At 50.0% G+C, this 19,020-nt stretch overlaps 41 non-coding genes across 41 annotated transcripts; 18 read left to right on the plus strand and 23 right to left on the minus strand.

The window, feature by feature from the left end:
- Positions 1-1,262: 1,262 nt before the first annotated feature.
- Positions 1,263-1,354, minus strand: Trnai-uau (transfer RNA isoleucine (anticodon UAU)). Its single transcript is given in 2 exon segments — positions 1,263-1,298; positions 1,317-1,354. It is a non-coding gene; the product is annotated as a tRNA-Ile (tRNA).
- A 199-nt stretch (positions 1,355-1,553) lies between these two features.
- Positions 1,554-1,626, plus strand: Trnar-acg (transfer RNA arginine (anticodon ACG)). Its single transcript has one exon. It is a non-coding gene; the product is annotated as a tRNA-Arg (tRNA).
- A 287-nt stretch (positions 1,627-1,913) lies between these two features.
- Positions 1,914-1,985, plus strand: Trnam-cau (transfer RNA methionine (anticodon CAU)). Its single transcript has one exon. It is a non-coding gene; the product is annotated as a tRNA-Met (tRNA).
- Positions 1,986-2,230: 245 nt separating this feature from the next.
- Positions 2,231-2,302, minus strand: Trnad-guc (transfer RNA aspartic acid (anticodon GUC)). The gene has a single exon. It is a non-coding gene; the product is annotated as a tRNA-Asp (tRNA).
- A 107-nt stretch (positions 2,303-2,409) lies between these two features.
- Positions 2,410-2,481, minus strand: Trnad-guc (transfer RNA aspartic acid (anticodon GUC)). The gene has a single exon. It is a non-coding gene; the product is annotated as a tRNA-Asp (tRNA).
- Positions 2,482-2,588: 107 nt separating this feature from the next.
- Trnai-uau (transfer RNA isoleucine (anticodon UAU)) lies at positions 2,589-2,680 on the minus strand. The gene is given in 2 exon segments: positions 2,589-2,624; positions 2,643-2,680. It is a non-coding gene; the product is annotated as a tRNA-Ile (tRNA).
- Positions 2,681-2,879: 199 nt separating this feature from the next.
- Positions 2,880-2,952, plus strand: Trnar-acg (transfer RNA arginine (anticodon ACG)). The gene has a single exon. It is a non-coding gene; the product is annotated as a tRNA-Arg (tRNA).
- Positions 2,953-3,239: 287 nt separating this feature from the next.
- Trnam-cau (transfer RNA methionine (anticodon CAU)) lies at positions 3,240-3,311 on the plus strand. The gene has a single exon. It is a non-coding gene; the product is annotated as a tRNA-Met (tRNA).
- A 245-nt stretch (positions 3,312-3,556) lies between these two features.
- On the minus strand, positions 3,557-3,628 carry Trnad-guc (transfer RNA aspartic acid (anticodon GUC)). Its single transcript has one exon. It is a non-coding gene; the product is annotated as a tRNA-Asp (tRNA).
- Positions 3,629-3,735: 107 nt separating this feature from the next.
- Positions 3,736-3,807, minus strand: Trnad-guc (transfer RNA aspartic acid (anticodon GUC)). Its single transcript has one exon. It is a non-coding gene; the product is annotated as a tRNA-Asp (tRNA).
- A 107-nt stretch (positions 3,808-3,914) lies between these two features.
- Positions 3,915-4,006, minus strand: Trnai-uau (transfer RNA isoleucine (anticodon UAU)). Its single transcript is given in 2 exon segments — positions 3,915-3,950; positions 3,969-4,006. It is a non-coding gene; the product is annotated as a tRNA-Ile (tRNA).
- Positions 4,007-4,205: 199 nt separating this feature from the next.
- Positions 4,206-4,278, plus strand: Trnar-acg (transfer RNA arginine (anticodon ACG)). The gene has a single exon. It is a non-coding gene; the product is annotated as a tRNA-Arg (tRNA).
- A 287-nt stretch (positions 4,279-4,565) lies between these two features.
- Positions 4,566-4,637, plus strand: Trnam-cau (transfer RNA methionine (anticodon CAU)). Its single transcript has one exon. It is a non-coding gene; the product is annotated as a tRNA-Met (tRNA).
- Positions 4,638-4,882: 245 nt separating this feature from the next.
- Positions 4,883-4,954, minus strand: Trnad-guc (transfer RNA aspartic acid (anticodon GUC)). Its single transcript has one exon. It is a non-coding gene; the product is annotated as a tRNA-Asp (tRNA).
- Positions 4,955-5,061: 107 nt separating this feature from the next.
- On the minus strand, positions 5,062-5,133 carry Trnad-guc (transfer RNA aspartic acid (anticodon GUC)). The gene has a single exon. It is a non-coding gene; the product is annotated as a tRNA-Asp (tRNA).
- A 107-nt stretch (positions 5,134-5,240) lies between these two features.
- Trnai-uau (transfer RNA isoleucine (anticodon UAU)) lies at positions 5,241-5,332 on the minus strand. The gene is given in 2 exon segments: positions 5,241-5,276; positions 5,295-5,332. It is a non-coding gene; the product is annotated as a tRNA-Ile (tRNA).
- Positions 5,333-5,531: 199 nt separating this feature from the next.
- Positions 5,532-5,604, plus strand: Trnar-acg (transfer RNA arginine (anticodon ACG)). The gene has a single exon. It is a non-coding gene; the product is annotated as a tRNA-Arg (tRNA).
- Positions 5,605-5,891: 287 nt separating this feature from the next.
- On the plus strand, positions 5,892-5,963 carry Trnam-cau (transfer RNA methionine (anticodon CAU)). Its single transcript has one exon. It is a non-coding gene; the product is annotated as a tRNA-Met (tRNA).
- A 245-nt stretch (positions 5,964-6,208) lies between these two features.
- Trnad-guc (transfer RNA aspartic acid (anticodon GUC)) lies at positions 6,209-6,280 on the minus strand. Its single transcript has one exon. It is a non-coding gene; the product is annotated as a tRNA-Asp (tRNA).
- Positions 6,281-6,387: 107 nt separating this feature from the next.
- Positions 6,388-6,459, minus strand: Trnad-guc (transfer RNA aspartic acid (anticodon GUC)). The gene has a single exon. It is a non-coding gene; the product is annotated as a tRNA-Asp (tRNA).
- Positions 6,460-6,566: 107 nt separating this feature from the next.
- On the minus strand, positions 6,567-6,658 carry Trnai-uau (transfer RNA isoleucine (anticodon UAU)). Its single transcript is given in 2 exon segments — positions 6,567-6,602; positions 6,621-6,658. It is a non-coding gene; the product is annotated as a tRNA-Ile (tRNA).
- A 378-nt stretch (positions 6,659-7,036) lies between these two features.
- Trnar-acg (transfer RNA arginine (anticodon ACG)) lies at positions 7,037-7,109 on the plus strand. The gene has a single exon. It is a non-coding gene; the product is annotated as a tRNA-Arg (tRNA).
- A 287-nt stretch (positions 7,110-7,396) lies between these two features.
- Positions 7,397-7,468, plus strand: Trnam-cau (transfer RNA methionine (anticodon CAU)). The gene has a single exon. It is a non-coding gene; the product is annotated as a tRNA-Met (tRNA).
- Positions 7,469-7,713: 245 nt separating this feature from the next.
- Trnad-guc (transfer RNA aspartic acid (anticodon GUC)) lies at positions 7,714-7,785 on the minus strand. Its single transcript has one exon. It is a non-coding gene; the product is annotated as a tRNA-Asp (tRNA).
- Positions 7,786-7,892: 107 nt separating this feature from the next.
- Trnad-guc (transfer RNA aspartic acid (anticodon GUC)) lies at positions 7,893-7,964 on the minus strand. Its single transcript has one exon. It is a non-coding gene; the product is annotated as a tRNA-Asp (tRNA).
- Positions 7,965-13,893: 5,929 nt separating this feature from the next.
- Trnar-acg (transfer RNA arginine (anticodon ACG)) lies at positions 13,894-13,966 on the plus strand. Its single transcript has one exon. It is a non-coding gene; the product is annotated as a tRNA-Arg (tRNA).
- A 287-nt stretch (positions 13,967-14,253) lies between these two features.
- Trnam-cau (transfer RNA methionine (anticodon CAU)) lies at positions 14,254-14,325 on the plus strand. The gene has a single exon. It is a non-coding gene; the product is annotated as a tRNA-Met (tRNA).
- A 245-nt stretch (positions 14,326-14,570) lies between these two features.
- Positions 14,571-14,642, minus strand: Trnad-guc (transfer RNA aspartic acid (anticodon GUC)). The gene has a single exon. It is a non-coding gene; the product is annotated as a tRNA-Asp (tRNA).
- A 107-nt stretch (positions 14,643-14,749) lies between these two features.
- On the minus strand, positions 14,750-14,821 carry Trnad-guc (transfer RNA aspartic acid (anticodon GUC)). The gene has a single exon. It is a non-coding gene; the product is annotated as a tRNA-Asp (tRNA).
- A 107-nt stretch (positions 14,822-14,928) lies between these two features.
- Trnai-uau (transfer RNA isoleucine (anticodon UAU)) lies at positions 14,929-15,020 on the minus strand. The gene is given in 2 exon segments: positions 14,929-14,964; positions 14,983-15,020. It is a non-coding gene; the product is annotated as a tRNA-Ile (tRNA).
- A 378-nt stretch (positions 15,021-15,398) lies between these two features.
- Trnar-acg (transfer RNA arginine (anticodon ACG)) lies at positions 15,399-15,471 on the plus strand. Its single transcript has one exon. It is a non-coding gene; the product is annotated as a tRNA-Arg (tRNA).
- Positions 15,472-15,758: 287 nt separating this feature from the next.
- Positions 15,759-15,830, plus strand: Trnam-cau (transfer RNA methionine (anticodon CAU)). Its single transcript has one exon. It is a non-coding gene; the product is annotated as a tRNA-Met (tRNA).
- A 424-nt stretch (positions 15,831-16,254) lies between these two features.
- Trnad-guc (transfer RNA aspartic acid (anticodon GUC)) lies at positions 16,255-16,326 on the minus strand. Its single transcript has one exon. It is a non-coding gene; the product is annotated as a tRNA-Asp (tRNA).
- Positions 16,327-16,433: 107 nt separating this feature from the next.
- Trnai-uau (transfer RNA isoleucine (anticodon UAU)) lies at positions 16,434-16,525 on the minus strand. Its single transcript is given in 2 exon segments — positions 16,434-16,469; positions 16,488-16,525. It is a non-coding gene; the product is annotated as a tRNA-Ile (tRNA).
- Positions 16,526-16,903: 378 nt separating this feature from the next.
- On the plus strand, positions 16,904-16,976 carry Trnar-acg (transfer RNA arginine (anticodon ACG)). Its single transcript has one exon. It is a non-coding gene; the product is annotated as a tRNA-Arg (tRNA).
- A 287-nt stretch (positions 16,977-17,263) lies between these two features.
- Positions 17,264-17,335, plus strand: Trnam-cau (transfer RNA methionine (anticodon CAU)). The gene has a single exon. It is a non-coding gene; the product is annotated as a tRNA-Met (tRNA).
- A 245-nt stretch (positions 17,336-17,580) lies between these two features.
- Trnad-guc (transfer RNA aspartic acid (anticodon GUC)) lies at positions 17,581-17,652 on the minus strand. Its single transcript has one exon. It is a non-coding gene; the product is annotated as a tRNA-Asp (tRNA).
- A 107-nt stretch (positions 17,653-17,759) lies between these two features.
- Positions 17,760-17,831, minus strand: Trnad-guc (transfer RNA aspartic acid (anticodon GUC)). Its single transcript has one exon. It is a non-coding gene; the product is annotated as a tRNA-Asp (tRNA).
- A 107-nt stretch (positions 17,832-17,938) lies between these two features.
- Trnai-uau (transfer RNA isoleucine (anticodon UAU)) lies at positions 17,939-18,030 on the minus strand. Its single transcript is given in 2 exon segments — positions 17,939-17,974; positions 17,993-18,030. It is a non-coding gene; the product is annotated as a tRNA-Ile (tRNA).
- Positions 18,031-18,229: 199 nt separating this feature from the next.
- Trnar-acg (transfer RNA arginine (anticodon ACG)) lies at positions 18,230-18,302 on the plus strand. The gene has a single exon. It is a non-coding gene; the product is annotated as a tRNA-Arg (tRNA).
- A 287-nt stretch (positions 18,303-18,589) lies between these two features.
- Positions 18,590-18,661, plus strand: Trnam-cau (transfer RNA methionine (anticodon CAU)). The gene has a single exon. It is a non-coding gene; the product is annotated as a tRNA-Met (tRNA).
- The last annotated feature ends 359 nt before the right edge of the window (positions 18,662-19,020 follow it).

A 19,020-nucleotide genomic window follows, 5' to 3' on the forward strand; every position in this document is an offset into this window, starting at 1 on the left:
GTGTCAGTTGGATGATCGAGTGATCTATGCTCATGTCTTGCCCAACAATATTCTGAACTGGATCGTCCGTTGCCGCTACTTTCGTGGTGGTCTCGTCCTGTCGTGCGCAATCAGGCGGTTGCAGGGAGGTATCCTCAGTAACCGCAGAAGGTTCTGCTCGCGAGCTACGAGAAGGCTCGGCACAGTCGTAAGGTACCTGACTTTCACTGGTGGGACACTGGGGCGCTGTATGGTTAGTCATAGCTACGGATCTACCACTGTCTATATGGTTGTTAACACTCTCGGGATGCTCGCATTGGTCCCCCAGTTCGAAAGATGTCTGCCGAGCTGATCGCAAAGGTGACGTGGCAGCAGCGTACGTCATCTGCAGGTGAACTACAGGCCCTGCACCTTCGGATTCTACCCTTGGTAATTGAGGAACCCTCCGTCTACTGCACTCAGCACGCACGTGCTCTGTCGAGTTACAAATGGCACAGGTACGAGGCTGTCCATCGTAAATGATCAACGCACGGTATCCTCCAATAATTACAAAGGAAGGAATGTGCTTGAGAAGTTCCATCTTAACCTGGCGAACGCCATTCAAAACGGGAAACATGTGTGGTTCTGACCACATTTCCGCAACATTGGAAATTACTCTGCCATACGCCCCGAGAACACGATTGATTTCGACTACAGGCATTTCAAAAGGAAGCTCAAATACTCTTACTGTTCGTATTCCCATCCCAGCGTAGGATACTACGACATCGCTAACTGAGCCGTCTAAGTGATTGAACTTAATAATACCTCCACATTGTTCAACAAGTGCGACACATTTAGCAGGATCTGCCAATTTCACATATGCCGAGTTAGTCACAAACGATAAATGAACTCCAACTAAATCATCTTTCGTAATTCCAACTTTTTCTGTGAGCCACAGTTTGATTTCAAAAGCTTTCGGTCGTACGAAATTTCTATCGAAAGCGAATTTAATCGTGTCTTTTCTCATCTTCATCAAACCAATACACAATTAAGTGAAGTAATGCGCTTGCGAGCCGGCCTACCTGGCTCGCAGGAAAACAGCCTTGTTGACACGAAACGTCCGCAGCGGCCGCCACACGTCCATCTCGCGCCGAAGACGAGGCGCGAATGGGATACTAACCACTATACTACCGAGGAAGACGCAGCTAGCGTCTCGAATGCACAATTATGTTACTCAAATAGCTGATACATCTCAAACCTAGCCTCCTGTTGCTGTCAGAGACAGCTGCTAAGAATTAAAAGTATGCCCCAGGTGAGGCTCGAACTCACAACCCCGGCATTGCTCACGGCTACTGCCTTATAAGTACCGTGCGCTAACCAATTGCGCCACTGGGGCTACAACACAGTGCTCTCAGTTAGCGGTATTCACTTTGCTGCAAACCAGTGGTGGCCACAGAAACATACGATCGCCACCTGATGCCATACTGCGACTTTGGCACCTGACTACCAATGCTTCGTGTTGGGAGCTTGCTCAGCCATGGAGAACACGTTTCTTAGCGAATTGCACTTGTCTCGTAGAAAGAAATGCTGCCACTGGCCCTGTGGCGCAACGGATAACGCGTCTGACTACGGATCAGAAGATTCCAGGTTCGAATCCTGGCAGGGTCGGCATTTTGTTAGTTGCCGACGCGTAGCTGGCCAGTGGATTTCGTATGTCGCCGCATCGTGGAGTGCTTTGTTGCTCCTGTGCATCTCGCAGCTGCATGTCGAGTCGATCGTGGTAAATATCGCTGCCTGCAAGCGTCAGCGTAGCGTCAGTCGAGCAAAGTCGAGACAAGTCAAGCTGAGAGCTGTAGGAGATGATACGCAATTAAATACAGGCGTGTGAAAGCGACGCAGACAACACTTTCCAAGTGTCCCACGTCACGTGGCGCAGAGCCGGCGCAACCCCAGCCAGCAGAGTGGCGCAGTGGAAGCGTGCTGGGCCCATAACCCAGAGGTCCGTGGATCGAAACCACGCTCTGCTAAAATTATTTCTTTTGCGGACTGTGTCGAGCTCGATTATTACGCCCACAGCGTCGGCTGGGGTGCTTTGATTCAGCGTTAACAGCAAACCCCGTAATTCTGAAGTGTGAAGAATGCGAGAACCACTTCCTAAGATGTAGCATTTTTTAAGATTTCGCACCAACTACACTCCACGATCGCAAAGTTAATGCTCTTACGACCCCCATACGCGCAACACTCGAACAGGTTTGTGAGATAAAAATCGCATCTCCCCGGCGGGGAATCGAACCCCGGTCTCCCGCGTGACAGGCGGGGATACTAACCACTATACTACCGAGGATGCGCTGTACACACATGCCTGTGTGCGAGAGATATGGTGCTAGTAGCCGCAAACGTCCTACACTAAGTTCGGCGAGTGATAGAGCAGCAATTAAAAATCGGATGTGCCTCCCCGGCGGGGAATCGAACCCCGGTATCCCGCGTGACAGGCGGGGATACTAACCACTATACTACCGAGGAAGACGCAGCTAGCGTCTCGAATGCACAATTATGTTACTCAAATAGCTGATACATCTCAAACCTAGCCTCCTGTTGCTGTCAGAGACAGCTGCTAAGAATTAAAAGTATGCCCCAGGTGAGGCTCGAACTCACAACCCCGGCATTGCTCACGGCTACTGCCTTATAAGTACCGTGCGCTAACCAATTGCGCCACTGGGGCTACAACACAGTGCTCTCAGTTAGCGGTATTCACTTTGCTGCAAACCAGTGGTGGCCACAGAAACATACGATCGCCACCTGATGCCATACTGCGACTTTGGCACCTGACTACCAATGCTTCGTGTTGGGAGCTTGCTCAGCCATGGAGAACACGTTTCTTAGCGAATTGCACTTGTCTCGTAGAAAGAAATGCTGCCACTGGCCCTGTGGCGCAACGGATAACGCGTCTGACTACGGATCAGAAGATTCCAGGTTCGAATCCTGGCAGGGTCGGCATTTTGTTAGTTGCCGACGCGTAGCTGGCCAGTGGATTTCGTATGTCGCCGCATCGTGGAGTGCTTTGTTGCTCCTGTGCATCTCGCAGCTGCATGTCGAGTCGATCGTGGTAAATATCGCTGCCTGCAAGCGTCAGCGTAGCGTCAGTCGAGCAAAGTCGAGACAAGTCAAGCTGAGAGCTGTAGGAGATGATACGCAATTAAATACAGGCGTGTGAAAGCGACGCAGACAACACTTTCCAAGTGTCCCACGTCACGTGGCGCAGAGCCGGCGCAACCCCAGCCAGCAGAGTGGCGCAGTGGAAGCGTGCTGGGCCCATAACCCAGAGGTCCGTGGATCGAAACCACGCTCTGCTAAAATTATTTCTTTTGCGGACTGTGTCGAGCTCGATTATTACGCCCACAGCGTCGGCTGGGGTGCTTTGATTCAGCGTTAACAGCAAACCCCGTAATTCTGAAGTGTGAAGAATGCGAGAACCACTTCCTAAGATGTAGCATTTTTTAAGATTTCGCACCAACTACACTCCACGATCGCAAAGTTAATGCTCTTACGACCCCCATACGCGCAACACTCGAACAGGTTTGTGAGATAAAAATCGCATCTCCCCGGCGGGGAATCGAACCCCGGTCTCCCGCGTGACAGGCGGGGATACTAACCACTATACTACCGAGGATGCGCTGTACACACATGCCTGTGTGCGAGAGATATGGTGCTAGTAGCCGCAAACGTCCTACACTAAGTTCGGCGAGTGATAGAGCAGCAATTAAAAATCGGATGTGCCTCCCCGGCGGGGAATCGAACCCCGGTATCCCGCGTGACAGGCGGGGATACTAACCACTATACTACCGAGGAAGACGCAGCTAGCGTCTCGAATGCACAATTATGTTACTCAAATAGCTGATACATCTCAAACCTAGCCTCCTGTTGCTGTCAGAGACAGCTGCTAAGAATTAAAAGTATGCCCCAGGTGAGGCTCGAACTCACAACCCCGGCATTGCTCACGGCTACTGCCTTATAAGTACCGTGCGCTAACCAATTGCGCCACTGGGGCTACAACACAGTGCTCTCAGTTAGCGGTATTCACTTTGCTGCAAACCAGTGGTGGCCACAGAAACATACGATCGCCACCTGATGCCATACTGCGACTTTGGCACCTGACTACCAATGCTTCGTGTTGGGAGCTTGCTCAGCCATGGAGAACACGTTTCTTAGCGAATTGCACTTGTCTCGTAGAAAGAAATGCTGCCACTGGCCCTGTGGCGCAACGGATAACGCGTCTGACTACGGATCAGAAGATTCCAGGTTCGAATCCTGGCAGGGTCGGCATTTTGTTAGTTGCCGACGCGTAGCTGGCCAGTGGATTTCGTATGTCGCCGCATCGTGGAGTGCTTTGTTGCTCCTGTGCATCTCGCAGCTGCATGTCGAGTCGATCGTGGTAAATATCGCTGCCTGCAAGCGTCAGCGTAGCGTCAGTCGAGCAAAGTCGAGACAAGTCAAGCTGAGAGCTGTAGGAGATGATACGCAATTAAATACAGGCGTGTGAAAGCGACGCAGACAACACTTTCCAAGTGTCCCACGTCACGTGGCGCAGAGCCGGCGCAACCCCAGCCAGCAGAGTGGCGCAGTGGAAGCGTGCTGGGCCCATAACCCAGAGGTCCGTGGATCGAAACCACGCTCTGCTAAAATTATTTCTTTTGCGGACTGTGTCGAGCTCGATTATTACGCCCACAGCGTCGGCTGGGGTGCTTTGATTCAGCGTTAACAGCAAACCCCGTAATTCTGAAGTGTGAAGAATGCGAGAACCACTTCCTAAGATGTAGCATTTTTTAAGATTTCGCACCAACTACACTCCACGATCGCAAAGTTAATGCTCTTACGACCCCCATACGCGCAACACTCGAACAGGTTTGTGAGATAAAAATCGCATCTCCCCGGCGGGGAATCGAACCCCGGTCTCCCGCGTGACAGGCGGGGATACTAACCACTATACTACCGAGGATGCGCTGTACACACATGCCTGTGTGCGAGAGATATGGTGCTAGTAGCCGCAAACGTCCTACACTAAGTTCGGCGAGTGATAGAGCAGCAATTAAAAATCGGATGTGCCTCCCCGGCGGGGAATCGAACCCCGGTATCCCGCGTGACAGGCGGGGATACTAACCACTATACTACCGAGGAAGACGCAGCTAGCGTCTCGAATGCACAATTATGTTACTCAAATAGCTGATACATCTCAAACCTAGCCTCCTGTTGCTGTCAGAGACAGCTGCTAAGAATTAAAAGTATGCCCCAGGTGAGGCTCGAACTCACAACCCCGGCATTGCTCACGGCTACTGCCTTATAAGTACCGTGCGCTAACCAATTGCGCCACTGGGGCTACAACACAGTGCTCTCAGTTAGCGGTTTTCACTTTGCTGCAAACCAGTGGTGGCCACAGAAACATACGATCGCCACCTGATGCCATACTGCGACTTTCGCACCTGACTACCAATGCTTCGTGTTGGGAGCTTGCTCAGCCATGGAGAACACGTTTCTTAGCGAATTGCACTTGTCTCGTAGAAAGAAATGCTGCCACTGGCCCTGTGGCGCAACGGATAACGCGTCTGACTACGGATCAGAAGATTCCAGGTTCGAATCCTGGCAAGGTCGGCATTTTGTTAGTTGCCGACGCGTAGCTGGCCAGTGGATTTCGTATGTCGCCGCATCGTGGAGTGCTTTGTTGCTCCTGTGCATCTCGCAGCTGCATGTCGAGTCGATCGTGGTAAATATCGCTGCCTGCAAGCGTCAGCGTAGCGTCAGTCGAGCAAAGTCGAGACAAGTCAAGCTGAGAGCTGTAGGAGATGATACGCAATTAAATACAGGCGTGTGAAAGCGACGCAGACAACACTTTCCAAGTGTCCCACGTCACGTGGCGCAGAGCCGGCGCAACCCCAGCCAGCAGAGTGGCGCAGTGGAAGCGTGCTGGGCCCATAACCCAGAGGTCCGTGGATCGAAACCACGCTCTGCTAAAATTATTTCTTTTGCGGACTGTGTCGAGCTCGATTATTACGCCCACAGCGTCGGCTGGGGTGCTTTGATTCAGCGTTAACAGCAAACCCCGTAATTCTGAAGTGTGAAGAATGCGAGAACCACTTCCTAAGATGTAGCATTTTTTAAGATTTCGCACCAACTACACTCCACGATCGCAAAGTTAATGCTCTTACGACCCCCATACGCGCAACACTCGAACAGGTTTGTGAGATAAAAATCGCATCTCCCCGGCGGGGAATCGAACCCCGGTCTCCCGCGTGACAGGCGGGGATACTAACCACTATACTACCGAGGATGCGCTGTACACACATCCCTGTGTGCGAGAGATATGGTGCTAGTAGCCGCAAACGTCCTACACTAAGTTCGGCGAGTGATAGAGCAGCAATTAAAAATCGGATGTGCCTCCCCGGCGGGGAATCGAACCCCGGTCTCCCGCGTGACAGGCGGGGATACTAACCACTATACTACCGAGGAAGACGCAGCTAGCGTCTCGAATGCACAATTATGTTACTCAAATAGCTGATACATCTCAAACCTAGCCTCCTGTTGCTGTCAGAGACAGCTGCTAAGAATTAAAAGTATGCCCCAGGTGAGGCTCGAACTCACAACCCCGGCATTGCTCACGGCTACTGCCTTATAAGTACCGTGCGCTAACCAATTGCGCCACTGGGGCTACAACACAGTGCTCTCAGTTAGCGGTATTCACTTTGCTGCAAACCAGTGGTGGCCACAGAAACATACGATCGCCACCTGATGCCATACTGCGACTTTGGCACCTGACTACCAATGCTTCGTGCTATTCTTGTTTCATATGCTACGCTTACATGCACATCAACCGGCTCTGGTCGTCGAGAAAACGCGGGAAAACGCGCGCCTTGCCTTCTGCTACCTGTCGAACAGCGAGAGCAGATGCGTGGCAAGCTCTAAGCTCTGCAGGCGCACTGCGGCCACGCAGCTGGACGAGAGGTACCTTCCTTGGGAGCTTGCTCAGCCATGGAGAACACGTTTCTTAGCGAATTGCACTTGTCTCGTAGAAAGAAATGCTGCCACTGGCCCTGTGGCGCAACGGATAACGCGTCTGACTACGGATCAGAAGATTCCAGGTTCGAATCCTGGCAGGGTCGGCATTTTGTTAGTTGCCGACGCGTAGCTGGCCAGTGGATTTCGTATGTCGCCGCATCGTGGAGTGCTTTGTTGCTCCTGTGCATCTCGCAGCTGCATGTCGAGTCGATCGTGGTAAATATCGCTGCCTGCAAGCGTCAGCGTAGCGTCAGTCGAGCAAAGTCGAGACAAGTCAAGCTGAGAGCTGTAGGAGATGATACGCAATTAAATACAGGCGTGTGAAAGCGACGCAGACAACACTTTCCAAGTGTCCCACGTCACGTGGCGCAGAGCCGGCGCAACCCCAGCCAGCAGAGTGGCGCAGTGGAAGCGTGCTGGGCCCATAACCCAGAGGTCCGTGGATCGAAACCACGCTCTGCTAAAATTATTTCTTTTGCGGACTGTGTCGAGCTCGATTATTACGCCCACAGCGTCGGCTGGGGTGCTTTGATTCAGCGTTAACAGCAAACCCCGTAATTCTGAAGTGTGAAGAATGCGAGAACCACTTCCTAAGATGTAGCATTTTTTAAGATTTCGCACCAACTACACTCCACGACCGCAAAGTTAATGCTCTTACGACCCCCATACGCGCAACACTCGAACAGGTTTGTGAGATAAAAATCGCATCTCCCCGGCGGGGAATCGAACCCAGGTCTCCCGCGTGACAGGCGAGGATACTAACCACTATACTACCGAGGATGCGCTGTACACACATGCCTGTGTGCGAGAGATATGGTGCTAGTAGCCGCAAACGTCCTACACTAAGTTCGGCGAGTGATAGAGCAGCAATTAAAAATCGGATGTGCCTCCCCGGCGGGGAATCGAACCCCGGTCTCCCGCGTGACAGGCGGGGATACTAACCACTATACTACCGAGGAAGACGCAGCTATCGTCTCGAATGCACAATTATGTTACTCAAATAGTTGATACATCTCAAACCTAGCCTCCTGTTGCTGTCAGAGACAGCTGCTAAGAATTAAAAGTATGCCCCAGGTGAGGCTCGAACTCACAACCCCGGCATTGCTCACGGCTACTGCCTTATAAGTACCGTGCGCTAACCAATTGCGCCACTTTTTTTTTTTTTTTTTTTTTTTTTTTTTTTTTTTTTTTTTTTTTTTTTTTTTTTTTTCGGGGTAGCGTGTTTCCACAGCGCTTTTATTTTTATTTTTATTTTCCTGGACCTCTTCCACTTCAGGCGTTGGCCCCTATCATCCATATCACCCCCAAACTCCTATCTAACCTTAAAAAAAAAAAAAAAAAAAAAAAAAAAAAAAAAAAAAAAAAAAAAAAAAAAATTCTGTTGCCACCGCCACTTTCACCCTAACTTAACCTACTTTTTTTATTTATTTTTTCATTATTTTTTTTTAAATAATATATAAAGGAACTGAATACATCTTCTTGCCGTGACAATCTGTCCAATACTCGTGAAAAGAAGAACACGAAATCAATCAAGCACTTCTGATGTGGTTTATGTTACGGCTTCTGGCAAAATTAGTTTTCCTGAGGCACTTTCACCTGCTGTACTATAAAAATAAATAAATAAATGCCAACTTAATTATAATGAAGCACAAGTAGTATCAACTCGCTGTAGTGTTGTGCACCAACTTAAAATAATAATAAAAAAAAAAAAAAAAAAATAAATAAATAAATAAATAAAAATAAAAAAAAAGAAATGCCGCTTCATTATGGCAAAGTGTAAAGAAAGAAATTTTGAAACAAAGCCTTGTATTTCCGACTCGTTTTAAGGTTGTGGTGCTCTTCCATTATATACTGTATGTACTCGTCTATACTCGCATGTGTATTCGTAACTGCAAAATATGCAAACTGGCCGATAATCCAAACATAGCTATTGTGCTTTGTTGCAGGAAAGAAATGCCAGTCTGGTTGAAGTACATCTTTAAGTGTTATAGCAGAGTCTGTGGTTCTAGTAATTATTGCGAGTTTTTTTCTAGTCCAGTTCCATATGTGGTATTGGTCGCGGCAGATGAGAATGTGTGCCAAGGTATCTACAGTATGGCAATGATCGCAGTACGGACTCTGCTTCATTTTGATATTGTGCAACTTTTCACCTGTGGGGACCTTCTCGTTCACAATGTCATACCACGTGGACACTACTTTGGAGTGGAGGATGGGATTGTTAATGTTTTTCCAGACGTTAATCCAGTTGACCGCTGGATATTTCGCTTCAATTGGGTTTTGCCTATGGTGTCTCGTGAGGTGGTAATAGGTCCTTCTGGTGTTAAGCAGCTGTGAAGTGTCTTGAATATAGCTCATTTCCAGGTAATAAGTCCGGACGTGATCGAGTTGAGCGCTGATGCGACCAACATCGACTGGGGCCTTTTTGCTCGTTGGGGCTAACCTGTTGAATAACGTTTTCGTAATTGTCGGATGGGGTGACTGCAGTATTTTGCGGATTCGGTCCATATATACGGCAGTGCATTGGTTCTTGATGTCTTTGACGCCCAAACCACCAGCGGCACGGGTTAACACTATGGTTGGCATAGCGACTTTAAAGATGTTTCCGCTCCATATGAACCAATACGCTGCAGCTAAAAGCTTTTGCGCTGTATCCTTGGGTACTGGTAACACTGCTGCGATGTGATATATTTTGCTTAGCGCATAGCTGTTAATCAGTAGAGCTCTCTGTGTCCGATTGAGCGTTCTAGTTTTGTGTTCACGGAGAGTAGCCCTGAATATATGCAGTTTATGGTCCCAGTTGGCTACTGTCATCTCTCTTGGGTTGGCCATGAGAATCATACCTAAGTGGTTCGTCTTCTCTGTTCTTTGTAGCCATGTTCTTGGAATGGTCTCCATATGGGGTCCGACAGGTAAAATTTTCGATTTTTGTTCATTGAGTTTGGCTCCGGAAGATGTGGCGTAAGCGTGGATTAGTTGTTGAACGACTTCCATTTCTGAGTGCGTGTTAACTACTACACTGACGTCATCAGCATAAGCGTGACACACGGTTTTTGTACCCAACACCTGTAGGCCTTGTAACCTGTGATGCAGGTTTAACAGTAACGGTTCTACGGCGATTGCGTATAGTGCCATAGAAAGGGGGCAGCCTTGTCTCACTGATTGCTTGATCGGGACTGGTGAACTTAGCTGACCATTAATTTTGATTCGAGAGGAAGTGCCGACTATACATTTGCGTATGATCTGAATAAAATGAGCACTGAATCCCATCCGTTGCATTACAGTTAGTAGAAAGTGGTGGTTGATGCGGTCAAAAGCCTTATCGAAGTCTAAAAACATGAGACCAACATTGCATTTGCATAGCCACGACAAATATATTATGTCTCGATATTCACATAATGCATTCGACATTGATCTCCCTGGGACAGCACTCATTTGATAAGGGCCAAGTACTTTCGGCAGTACCGTCTTCAGTCTACAGTTTATGAGTCGGGTGAAGATTTTATAGTCGGAATTGAGGAGTGTTAGTGGTCGAAAATCCTTCAGCGTAGCGCTACGTGGTTTTTTGGGGATCAGTACAATCATTCCTTCGGTAAACTGAGATGGCATCTGCACGTCTCCCAATAATTCATTGCATATTTTGGTGAATTCCGGTCCTATGATGTGCCAAAAACAAGCATAAAATTCTATGGGTAGGCCATCTAAACCAGCAGATTTCTTTGTAGGCGAGTCTTTGATTATGGCACATACTTCTTCCTCAGTTATGTGGGCTACAAGGTCGGCGTTGTCAGTCGGATGGACCGTGGATTGAATGTTGGATAAAAGCGGCTCACTTGCCGTCGCGTCAGTCGCCGATGCGGAGTAAAAATCTGTATAATGTTGCACCACGTAGTTTTTAACTGTGACTTGTTGATCGTATTCGTTCCCCTGTTCATCACTGAGAGTGTGGATTAACTTTTGTTTACCTCTCTTGGCTTCCCGTATCACGTGATATACGGACGTATTCTCCTGCGTCAGTTCAATCGGAGGACGCGATCGAACTTTTTTCCCCTCTAGTGATTGTCGTACCAACGCCGTTATTCTTGCTTTGGTGCGTTTTATTCTAGAGCTGTTTGCTACTAATCCCATGGGGTCATCATATAGTTCGCGGAGGCAAAGAAAGTGATACTCCAAGGTGCGCTTTCGCCAGTACGCTTTCATGCGACCATATCGTGCGATGCATTTTTTTACCTGCGGTTTCGCAGACTGTAGCCACCACATGATGCGTGTAGGATATCTGGATTGCATCCGAAGACAACGCTGCCATGTAGCATGGACCTCCTGTGTCAGTACTGCGTCCTCCAAAAGTGACACGTTTAGCTGCCATACGCCCCTTCCCAGGAATGTTTTTTGTTTAGTATGCTTCGCGGTTATATGAAATGCGCAGTGATCCGAGAAGTTAAGAGGCCAAATTTCACAGTCAGTTACATTATGGATAAAACCTTTCGTTACATACAGCCTGTCTAGTCTGCTTGCCGAAGTACTGGATACGTACGTGTATCCTCGGGTGTGCGGGCGAAGGTGGCACCAAGCATCTATCATATCGAGCCCGTTAATTAACAGCAACAGCTCCTCACAAAAGTTGAAGTTCGGGATTTGATCTTCTGGACGCAATACGCAGTTAAAATCTCCACCCAAAATTATGTGCAGTCGAGGATCCGTTATTAATGGGACAATTTCGTCCCGGAACAGGTTGCCCCTTGCTCGTTTTCCGCTGGATCCAGAGGGAGCATATATATTAACAAGAAGCAGATCATTTATTTGTGCAGTTATGCCTCGTCCAGATTCAAGTATTGCTTTTGCTGTACATGGTATGCCGTGTTTGAACAGTATTCCTGTTCCACATTCATTGCCTATGTTTAAGATCGCCTCATATCCGTACACATCCGCTATTTTGGTTGTAACTACCTCTTGTAACATCGCTATGTCAATGTCGGCGGCATATAAGTAGTCCTTCACAGATTGTAACTTTACGTCCGAAACTATTCTGTTTACATTGAGCGTGGCGATTTTATACGCCTGCGTCATTCGGTAGTCCAACTAAGCGCATTCAGTGTCGTCAGACCATGCTGTCCCCGTATCAGCTCCGCAGCGGTCAACAGTGTCCATTGGTTCTTCAATTGGAGGGGCGAGGTTCATCTGTACGTCCTCGTTCGGGTTGGGGATGTCTGGTTTTCCGATGTCTACCACGCCTTGCTTTCCGCTTCGATCTGTTTTAAGAATTTTTTTGGTACGGGAGAGTTTTTTCTCCAGTTCTTGAATCTCTTCAGGGCTCTGTTTTCGTGTTTGCCGTTTAGGTTTCACCGGCTGCTGTCTGATGTTGTCTTCCTCAGCATTCTTCAAATCTTCTAAGCGGGTGGTGTTTCGAGCTAAATTGTCGACCGTGCTCTTGGTGGATGATGGTGTCAATAGAGAAATCGGTTCACAATGAGGTTGCTCATTCCGGGATGGTTCTTGCATGTCATTCTCAACAGCAGAGGAATCGGATAATTTGCTGTGGCTCCCAATATCTTTCGGTGTCTGTTGTGTTGAAACCGTTACAGCTGTCACGATTTCCTTAGGTTCGGTTGGTCTCGCTTCTGTTGAGTCAGTGGTGGCAATCTGGACTGCGTCTCGGGTTGGATGGTTCTCCGTGTTCACATCAGGCCTTGGGGTCAGGACTTGGCCGCGGGCAGCCGTAGCGTAAGTCGCCGGCAGCGCAGTCATAGCCGGCGGTCGCGGCGCCTCGCCAGCCGGCAGCTGCGCCACTCGCCGCTGTAAACACTCCGCGCGGACGTGGCCGGGAGAGTGGCACGCCGCGCACGTCCTCGGCTGGCCGTCGTATATAACGATACCTCGGTATCCACAGACGCTGATGTATGACGGTACATGTTTGTGCAAATCGACCTTTAATTGCCTCACTCCGTTGAGAACTTGGAATTTGCGCGCGTTGGACCACCGTTCGGCAACATTGCTGAGAACTTTACCGTACGGCGCTATCACTGCGTTTATTTGTTCCGCCGGTACTTCGAATGGTAGTTCGAATATCCTGATAGTTCGTATTCCAAACCCTGCATGTGTTACGGTGACTTCGCCTACGTTTCCATCACAATGCTTAAATTTCATACTTCCTCCGCAAGACTCAACTATTTTGTCACATAAGTTAGCATTCCTCAATTTCACAAATACAACGCTGCTCACTATCGAAAGATGCATTCCGATGACATCCTCTGAATCAACTTTCACTTCGTATTCCAACCAATCTTCGATTTCGTGTAGTTTAGGTCGGGCGTAATTACGATCAAACGAGAATTTCAAAGTATCTTGTCTGTTCAAGTGGGCCATCACGGATTCATATTTCAAATTTCAATATGCGTAGAAGTTCTGCAACGATGCAAGACGCACTGCGACTTACCACGCCGAAGCACAGCAGACTGCGGCGCACGAAACTCAGCACACGTCCGCACAGCACGGCTGACGCGGCGAGACTGGGGCTACAACACAGTGCTCTCAGTTAGCGGTATTCACTTTGCTGCAAACCAGTGGTGGCCACAGAAACATACGATCGCCACCTGATGCCATACTGCGACTTTGGCACCTGACTACCAATGCTTCGTGCTATTCTTGTTTCATATGCTACGCTTACATGCACATCAACCGGCTCTGGTCGTCGAGAAAACGCGGGAAAACGCGCGCCTTGCCTTCTGCTACCTGTCGAACAGCGAGAGCAGATGCGTGGCAAGCTCTAAGCTCTGCAGGCGCACTGCGGCCACGCAGCTGGACGAGAGGTACCTTCCTTGGGAGCTTGCTCAGCCATGGAGAACACGTTTCTTAGCGAATTGCACTTGTCTCGTAGAAAGAAATGCTGCCACTGGCCCTGTGGCGCAACGGATAACGCGTCTGACTACGGATCAGAAGATTCCAGGTTCGAATCCTGGCAAGGTCGGCATTTTGTTAGTTGCCGACGCGTAGCTGGCCAGTGGATTTCGTATGTCGCCGCATCGTGGAGTGCTTTGTTGCTCCTGTGCATCTCGCAGCTGCATGTCGAGTCGATCGTGGTAAATATCGCTGCCTGCAAGCGTCAGCGTAGCGTCAGTCGAGCAAAGTCGAGACAAGTCAAGCTGAGAGCTGTAGGAGATGATACGCAATTAAATACAGGCGTGTGAAAGCGACGCAGACAACACTTTCCAAGTGTCCCACGTCACGTGGCGCAGAGCCGGCGCAACCCCAGCCAGCAGAGTGGCGCAGTGGAAGCGTGCTGGGCCCATAACCCAGAGGTCCGTGGATCGAAACCACGCTCTGCTAAAATTATTTCTTTTGCGGACTGTGTCGAGCTCGATTATTACGCCCACAGCGTCGGCTGGGGTGCTTTGATTCAGCGTTAACAGCAAACCCCGTAATTCTGAAGTGTGAAGAATGCGAGAACCACTTCCTAAGATGTAGCATTTTTTAAGATTTCGCACCAACTACACTCCACGACCGCAAAGTTAATGCTCTTACGACCCCCATACGCGCAACACTCGAACAGGTTTGTGAGATAAAAATCGCATCTCCCCGGCGGGGAATCGAACCCAGGTCTCCCGCGTGACAGGCGGGGATACTAACCACTATACTACCGAGGATGCGCTGTACACACATGCCTGTGTGCGAGAGATATGGTGCTAGTAGCCGCAAACGTCCTACACTAAGTTCGGCGAGTGATAGAGCAGCAATTAAAAATCGGATGTGCCTCCCCGGCGGGGAATCGAACCCCGGTCTCCCGCGTGACAGGCGGGGATACTAACCACTATACTACCGAGGAAGACGCAGCTATCGTCTCGAATGCACAATTATGTTACTCAAATAGTTGATACATCTCAAACCTAGCCTCCTGTTGCTGTCAGAGACAGCTGCTAAGAATTAAAAGTATGCCCCAGGTGAGGCTCGAACTCACAACCCCGGCATTGCTCACGGCTACTGCCTTATAAGTACCGTGCGCTAACCAATTGCGCCACTGGGGCTACAACACAGTGCTCTCAGTTAGCGGTATTCACTTTGCTGCAAACCAGTGGTGGCCACAGAAACATACGATCGCCACCTGATGCCATACTGCGACTTTGGCACCTGACTACCAATGCTTCGTGCTATTCTTGTTTCATATGCTACGCTTACATGCACATCAACCGGCTCTGGTCGTCGAGAAAACGCGGGAAAACGCGCGCCTTGCCTTCTGCTACCTGTCGAACAGCGAGAGCAGATGCGTGGCAAGCTCTAAGCTCTGCAGGCGCACTGCGGCCACGCAGCTGGACGAGAGGTACCTTCCTTGGGAGCTTGCTCAGCCATGGAGAACACGTTTCTTAGCGAATTGCACTTGTCTCGTAGAAAGAAATGCTGCCACTGGCCCTGTGGCGCAACGGATAACGCGTCTGACTACGGATCAGAAGATTCCAGGTTCGAATCCTGGCAAGGTCGGCATTTTGTTAGTTGCCGACGCGTAGCTGGCCAGTGGATTTCGTATGTCGCCGCATCGTGGAGTGCTTTGTTGCTCCTGTGCATCTCGCAGCTGCATGTCGAGTCGATCGTGGTAAATATCGCTGCCTGCAAGCGTCAGCGTAGCGTCAGTCGAGCAAAGTCGAGACAAGTCAAGCTGAGAGCTGTAGGAGATGATACGCAATTAAATACAGGCGTGTGAAAGCGACGCAGACAACACTTTCCAAGTGTCCCACGTCACGTGGCGCAGAGCCGGCGCAACCCCAGCCAGCAGAGTGGCGCAGTGGAAGCGTGCTGGGCCCATAACCCAGAGGTCCGTGGATCGAAACCACGCTCTGCTAAAATTATTTCTTTTGCGGACTGTGTCGAGCTCGATTATTACGCCCACAGCGTCGGCTGGGGTGCTTTGATTCAGCGTTAACAGCAAACCCCGTAATTCTGAAGTGTGAAGAATGCGAGAACCACTTCCTAAGATGTAGCATTTTTTAAGATTTCGCACCAACTACACTCCACGATCGCAAAGTTAATGCTCTTACGACCCCCATACGCGCAACACTCGAACAGGTTTGTGAGATAAAAATCGCATCTCCCCGGCGGGGAATCGAACCATGGTCTCCCGCGTGACAGGCGGGGATACTAACCACTATACTACCGAGGATGCGCTGTACACACATCCCTGTGTGCGAGAGATATGGTGCTAGTAGCCGCAAACGTCCTACACTAAGTTCGGCGAGTGATAGAGCAGCAATTAAAAATCGGATGTGCCTCCCCGGCGGGGAATCGAACCCCGGTCTCCCGCGTGACAGGCGGGGATACTAACCACTATACTACCGAGGAAGACGCAGCTAGCGTCTCGAATGCACAATTATGTTACTCAAATAGCTGATACATCTCAAACCTAGCCTCCTGTTGCTGTCAGAGACAGCTGCTAAGAATTAAAAGTATGCCCCAGGTGAGGCTCGAACTCACAACCCCGGCATTGCTCACGGCTACTGCCTTATAAGTACCGTGCGCTAACCAATTGCGCCACTGGGGCTACAACACAGTGCTCTCAGTTAGCGGTATTCACTTTGCTGCAAACCAGTGGTGGCCACAGAAACATACGATCGCCACCTGATGCCATACTGCGACTTTGGCACCTGACTACCAATGCTTCGTGCTATTCTTGTTTCATATGCTACGCTTACATGCACATCAACCGGCTCTGGTCGTCGAGAAAACGCGGGAAAACGCGCGCCTTGCCTTCTGCTACCTGTCGAACAGCGAGAGCAGATGCGTGGCAAGCTCTAAGCTCTGCAGGCGCACTGCGGCCACGCAGCTGGACGAGAGGTACCTTCCTTGGGAGCTTGCTCAGCCATGGAGAACACGTTTCTTAGCGAATTGCACTTGTCTCGTAGAAAGAAATGCTGCCACTGGCCCTGTGGCGCAACGGATAACGCGTCTGACTACGGATCAGAAGATTCCAGGTTCGAATCCTGGCAGGGTCGGCATTTTGTTAGTTGCCGACGCGTAGCTGGCCAGTGGATTTCGTATGTCGCCGCATCGTGGAGTGCTTTGTTGCTCCTGTGCATCTCGCAGCTGCATGTCGAGTCGATCGTGGTAAATATCGCTGCCTGCAAGCGTCAGCGTAGCGTCAGTCGAGCAAAGTCGAGACAAGTCAAGCTGAGAGCTGTAGGAGATGATACGCAATTAAATACAGGCGTGTGAAAGCGACGCAGACAACACTTTCCAAGTGTCCCACGTCACGTGGCGCAGAGCCGGCGCAACCCCAGCCAGCAGAGTGGCGCAGTGGAAGCGTGCTGGGCCCATAACCCAGAGGTCCGTGGATCGAAACCACGCTCTGCTAAAATTATTTCTTTTGCGGACTGTGTCGAGCTCGATTATTACGCCCACAGCGTCGGCTGGGGTGCTTTGATTCAGCGTTAACAGCAAACCCCGTAATTCTGAAGTGTGAAGAATGCGAGAACCACTTCCTAAGATGTAGCATTTTTTAAGATTTCGCACCAACTACACTCCACGATCGCAAAGTTAATGCTCTTACGACCCCCATACGCGCAACACTCGAACAGGTTTGTGAGATAAAAATCGCATCTCCCCGGCGGGGAATCGAACCCCGGTCTCCCGCGTGACAGGCGGGGATACTAACCACTATACTACCGAGGATGCGCTGTACACACATGCCTGTGTGCGAGAGATATGGTGCTAGTAGCCGCAAACGTCCTACACTAAGTTCGGCGAGTGATAGAGCAGCAATTAAAAATCGGATGTGCCTCCCCGGCGGGGAATCGAACCCCGGTATCCCGCGTGACAGGCGGGGATACTAACCACTATACTACCGAGGAAGACGCAGCTAGCGTCTCGAATGCACAATTATGTTACTCAAATAGCTGATACATCTCAAACCTAGCCTCCTGTTGCTGTCAGAGACAGCTGCTAAGCATTAAAAGTATGCCCCAGGTGAGGCTCGAACTCACAACCCCGGCATTGCTCACGGCTACTGCCTTATAAGTACCGCGCGCTAACCAATTGCGCCACTGGGGCTACAACACAGTGCTCTCAGTTAGCGGTATTCACTTTGCTGCAAACCAGTGGTGGCCACAGAAACATACGATCGCCACCTGATGCCATACTGCGACTTTCGCACCTGACTACCAATGCTTCGTGTTGGGAGCTTGCTCAGCCATGGAGAACACGTTTCTTAGCGAATTGCACTTGTCTCGTAGAAAGAAATGCTGCCACTGGCCCTGTGGCGCAACGGATAACGCGTCTGACTACGGATCAGAAGATTCCAGGTTCGAATCCTGGCAAGGTCGGCATTTTGTTAGTTGCCGACGCGTAGCTGGCCAGTGGATTTCGTATGTCGCCGCATCGTGGAGTGCTTTGTTGCTCCTGTGCATCTCGCAGCTGCATGTCGAGTCGATCGTGGTAAATATCGCTGCCTGCAAGCGTCAGCGTAGCGTCAGTCGAGCAAAGTCGAGACAAGTCAAGCTGAGAGCTGTAGGAGATGATACGCAATTAAATACAGGCGTGTGAAAGCGACGCAGACAACACTTTCCAAGTGTCCCACGTCACGTGGCGCAGAGCCGGCGCAACCCCAGCCAGCAGAGTGGCGCAGTGGAAGCGTGCTGGGCCCATAACCCAGAGGTCCGTGGATCGAAACCACGCTCTGCTAAAATTATTTCTTTTGCGGACTGTGTCGAGCTCGATTATTACGCCCACAGCGTCGGCTGGGGTGCTTTGATTCAGCGTTAACAGCAAACCCCGTAATTCTGAAGTGTGAAGAATGCGAGAACCACTTCCTAAGATGTAGCATTTTTTAAGATTTCGCACCAACTACACTCCACGATCGCAAAGTTAATGCTCTTACGACCCCCATACGCGCAACACTCGAACAGGTTTGTGAGATAAAAATCGCATCTCCCCGGCGGGGAATCGAACCATGGTCTCCCGCGTGACAGGCGGGGATACTAACCACTATACTACCGAGGATGCGCTGTACACACATCCCTGTGTGCGAGAGATATGGTGCTA

Source organism: Schistocerca serialis, chromosome 9 (assembly GCF_023864345.2).
Source record: "Schistocerca serialis cubense isolate TAMUIC-IGC-003099 chromosome 9, iqSchSeri2.2, whole genome shotgun sequence".
NCBI classification, from domain to species: domain Eukaryota; kingdom Metazoa; phylum Arthropoda; class Insecta; order Orthoptera; family Acrididae; genus Schistocerca; species Schistocerca serialis.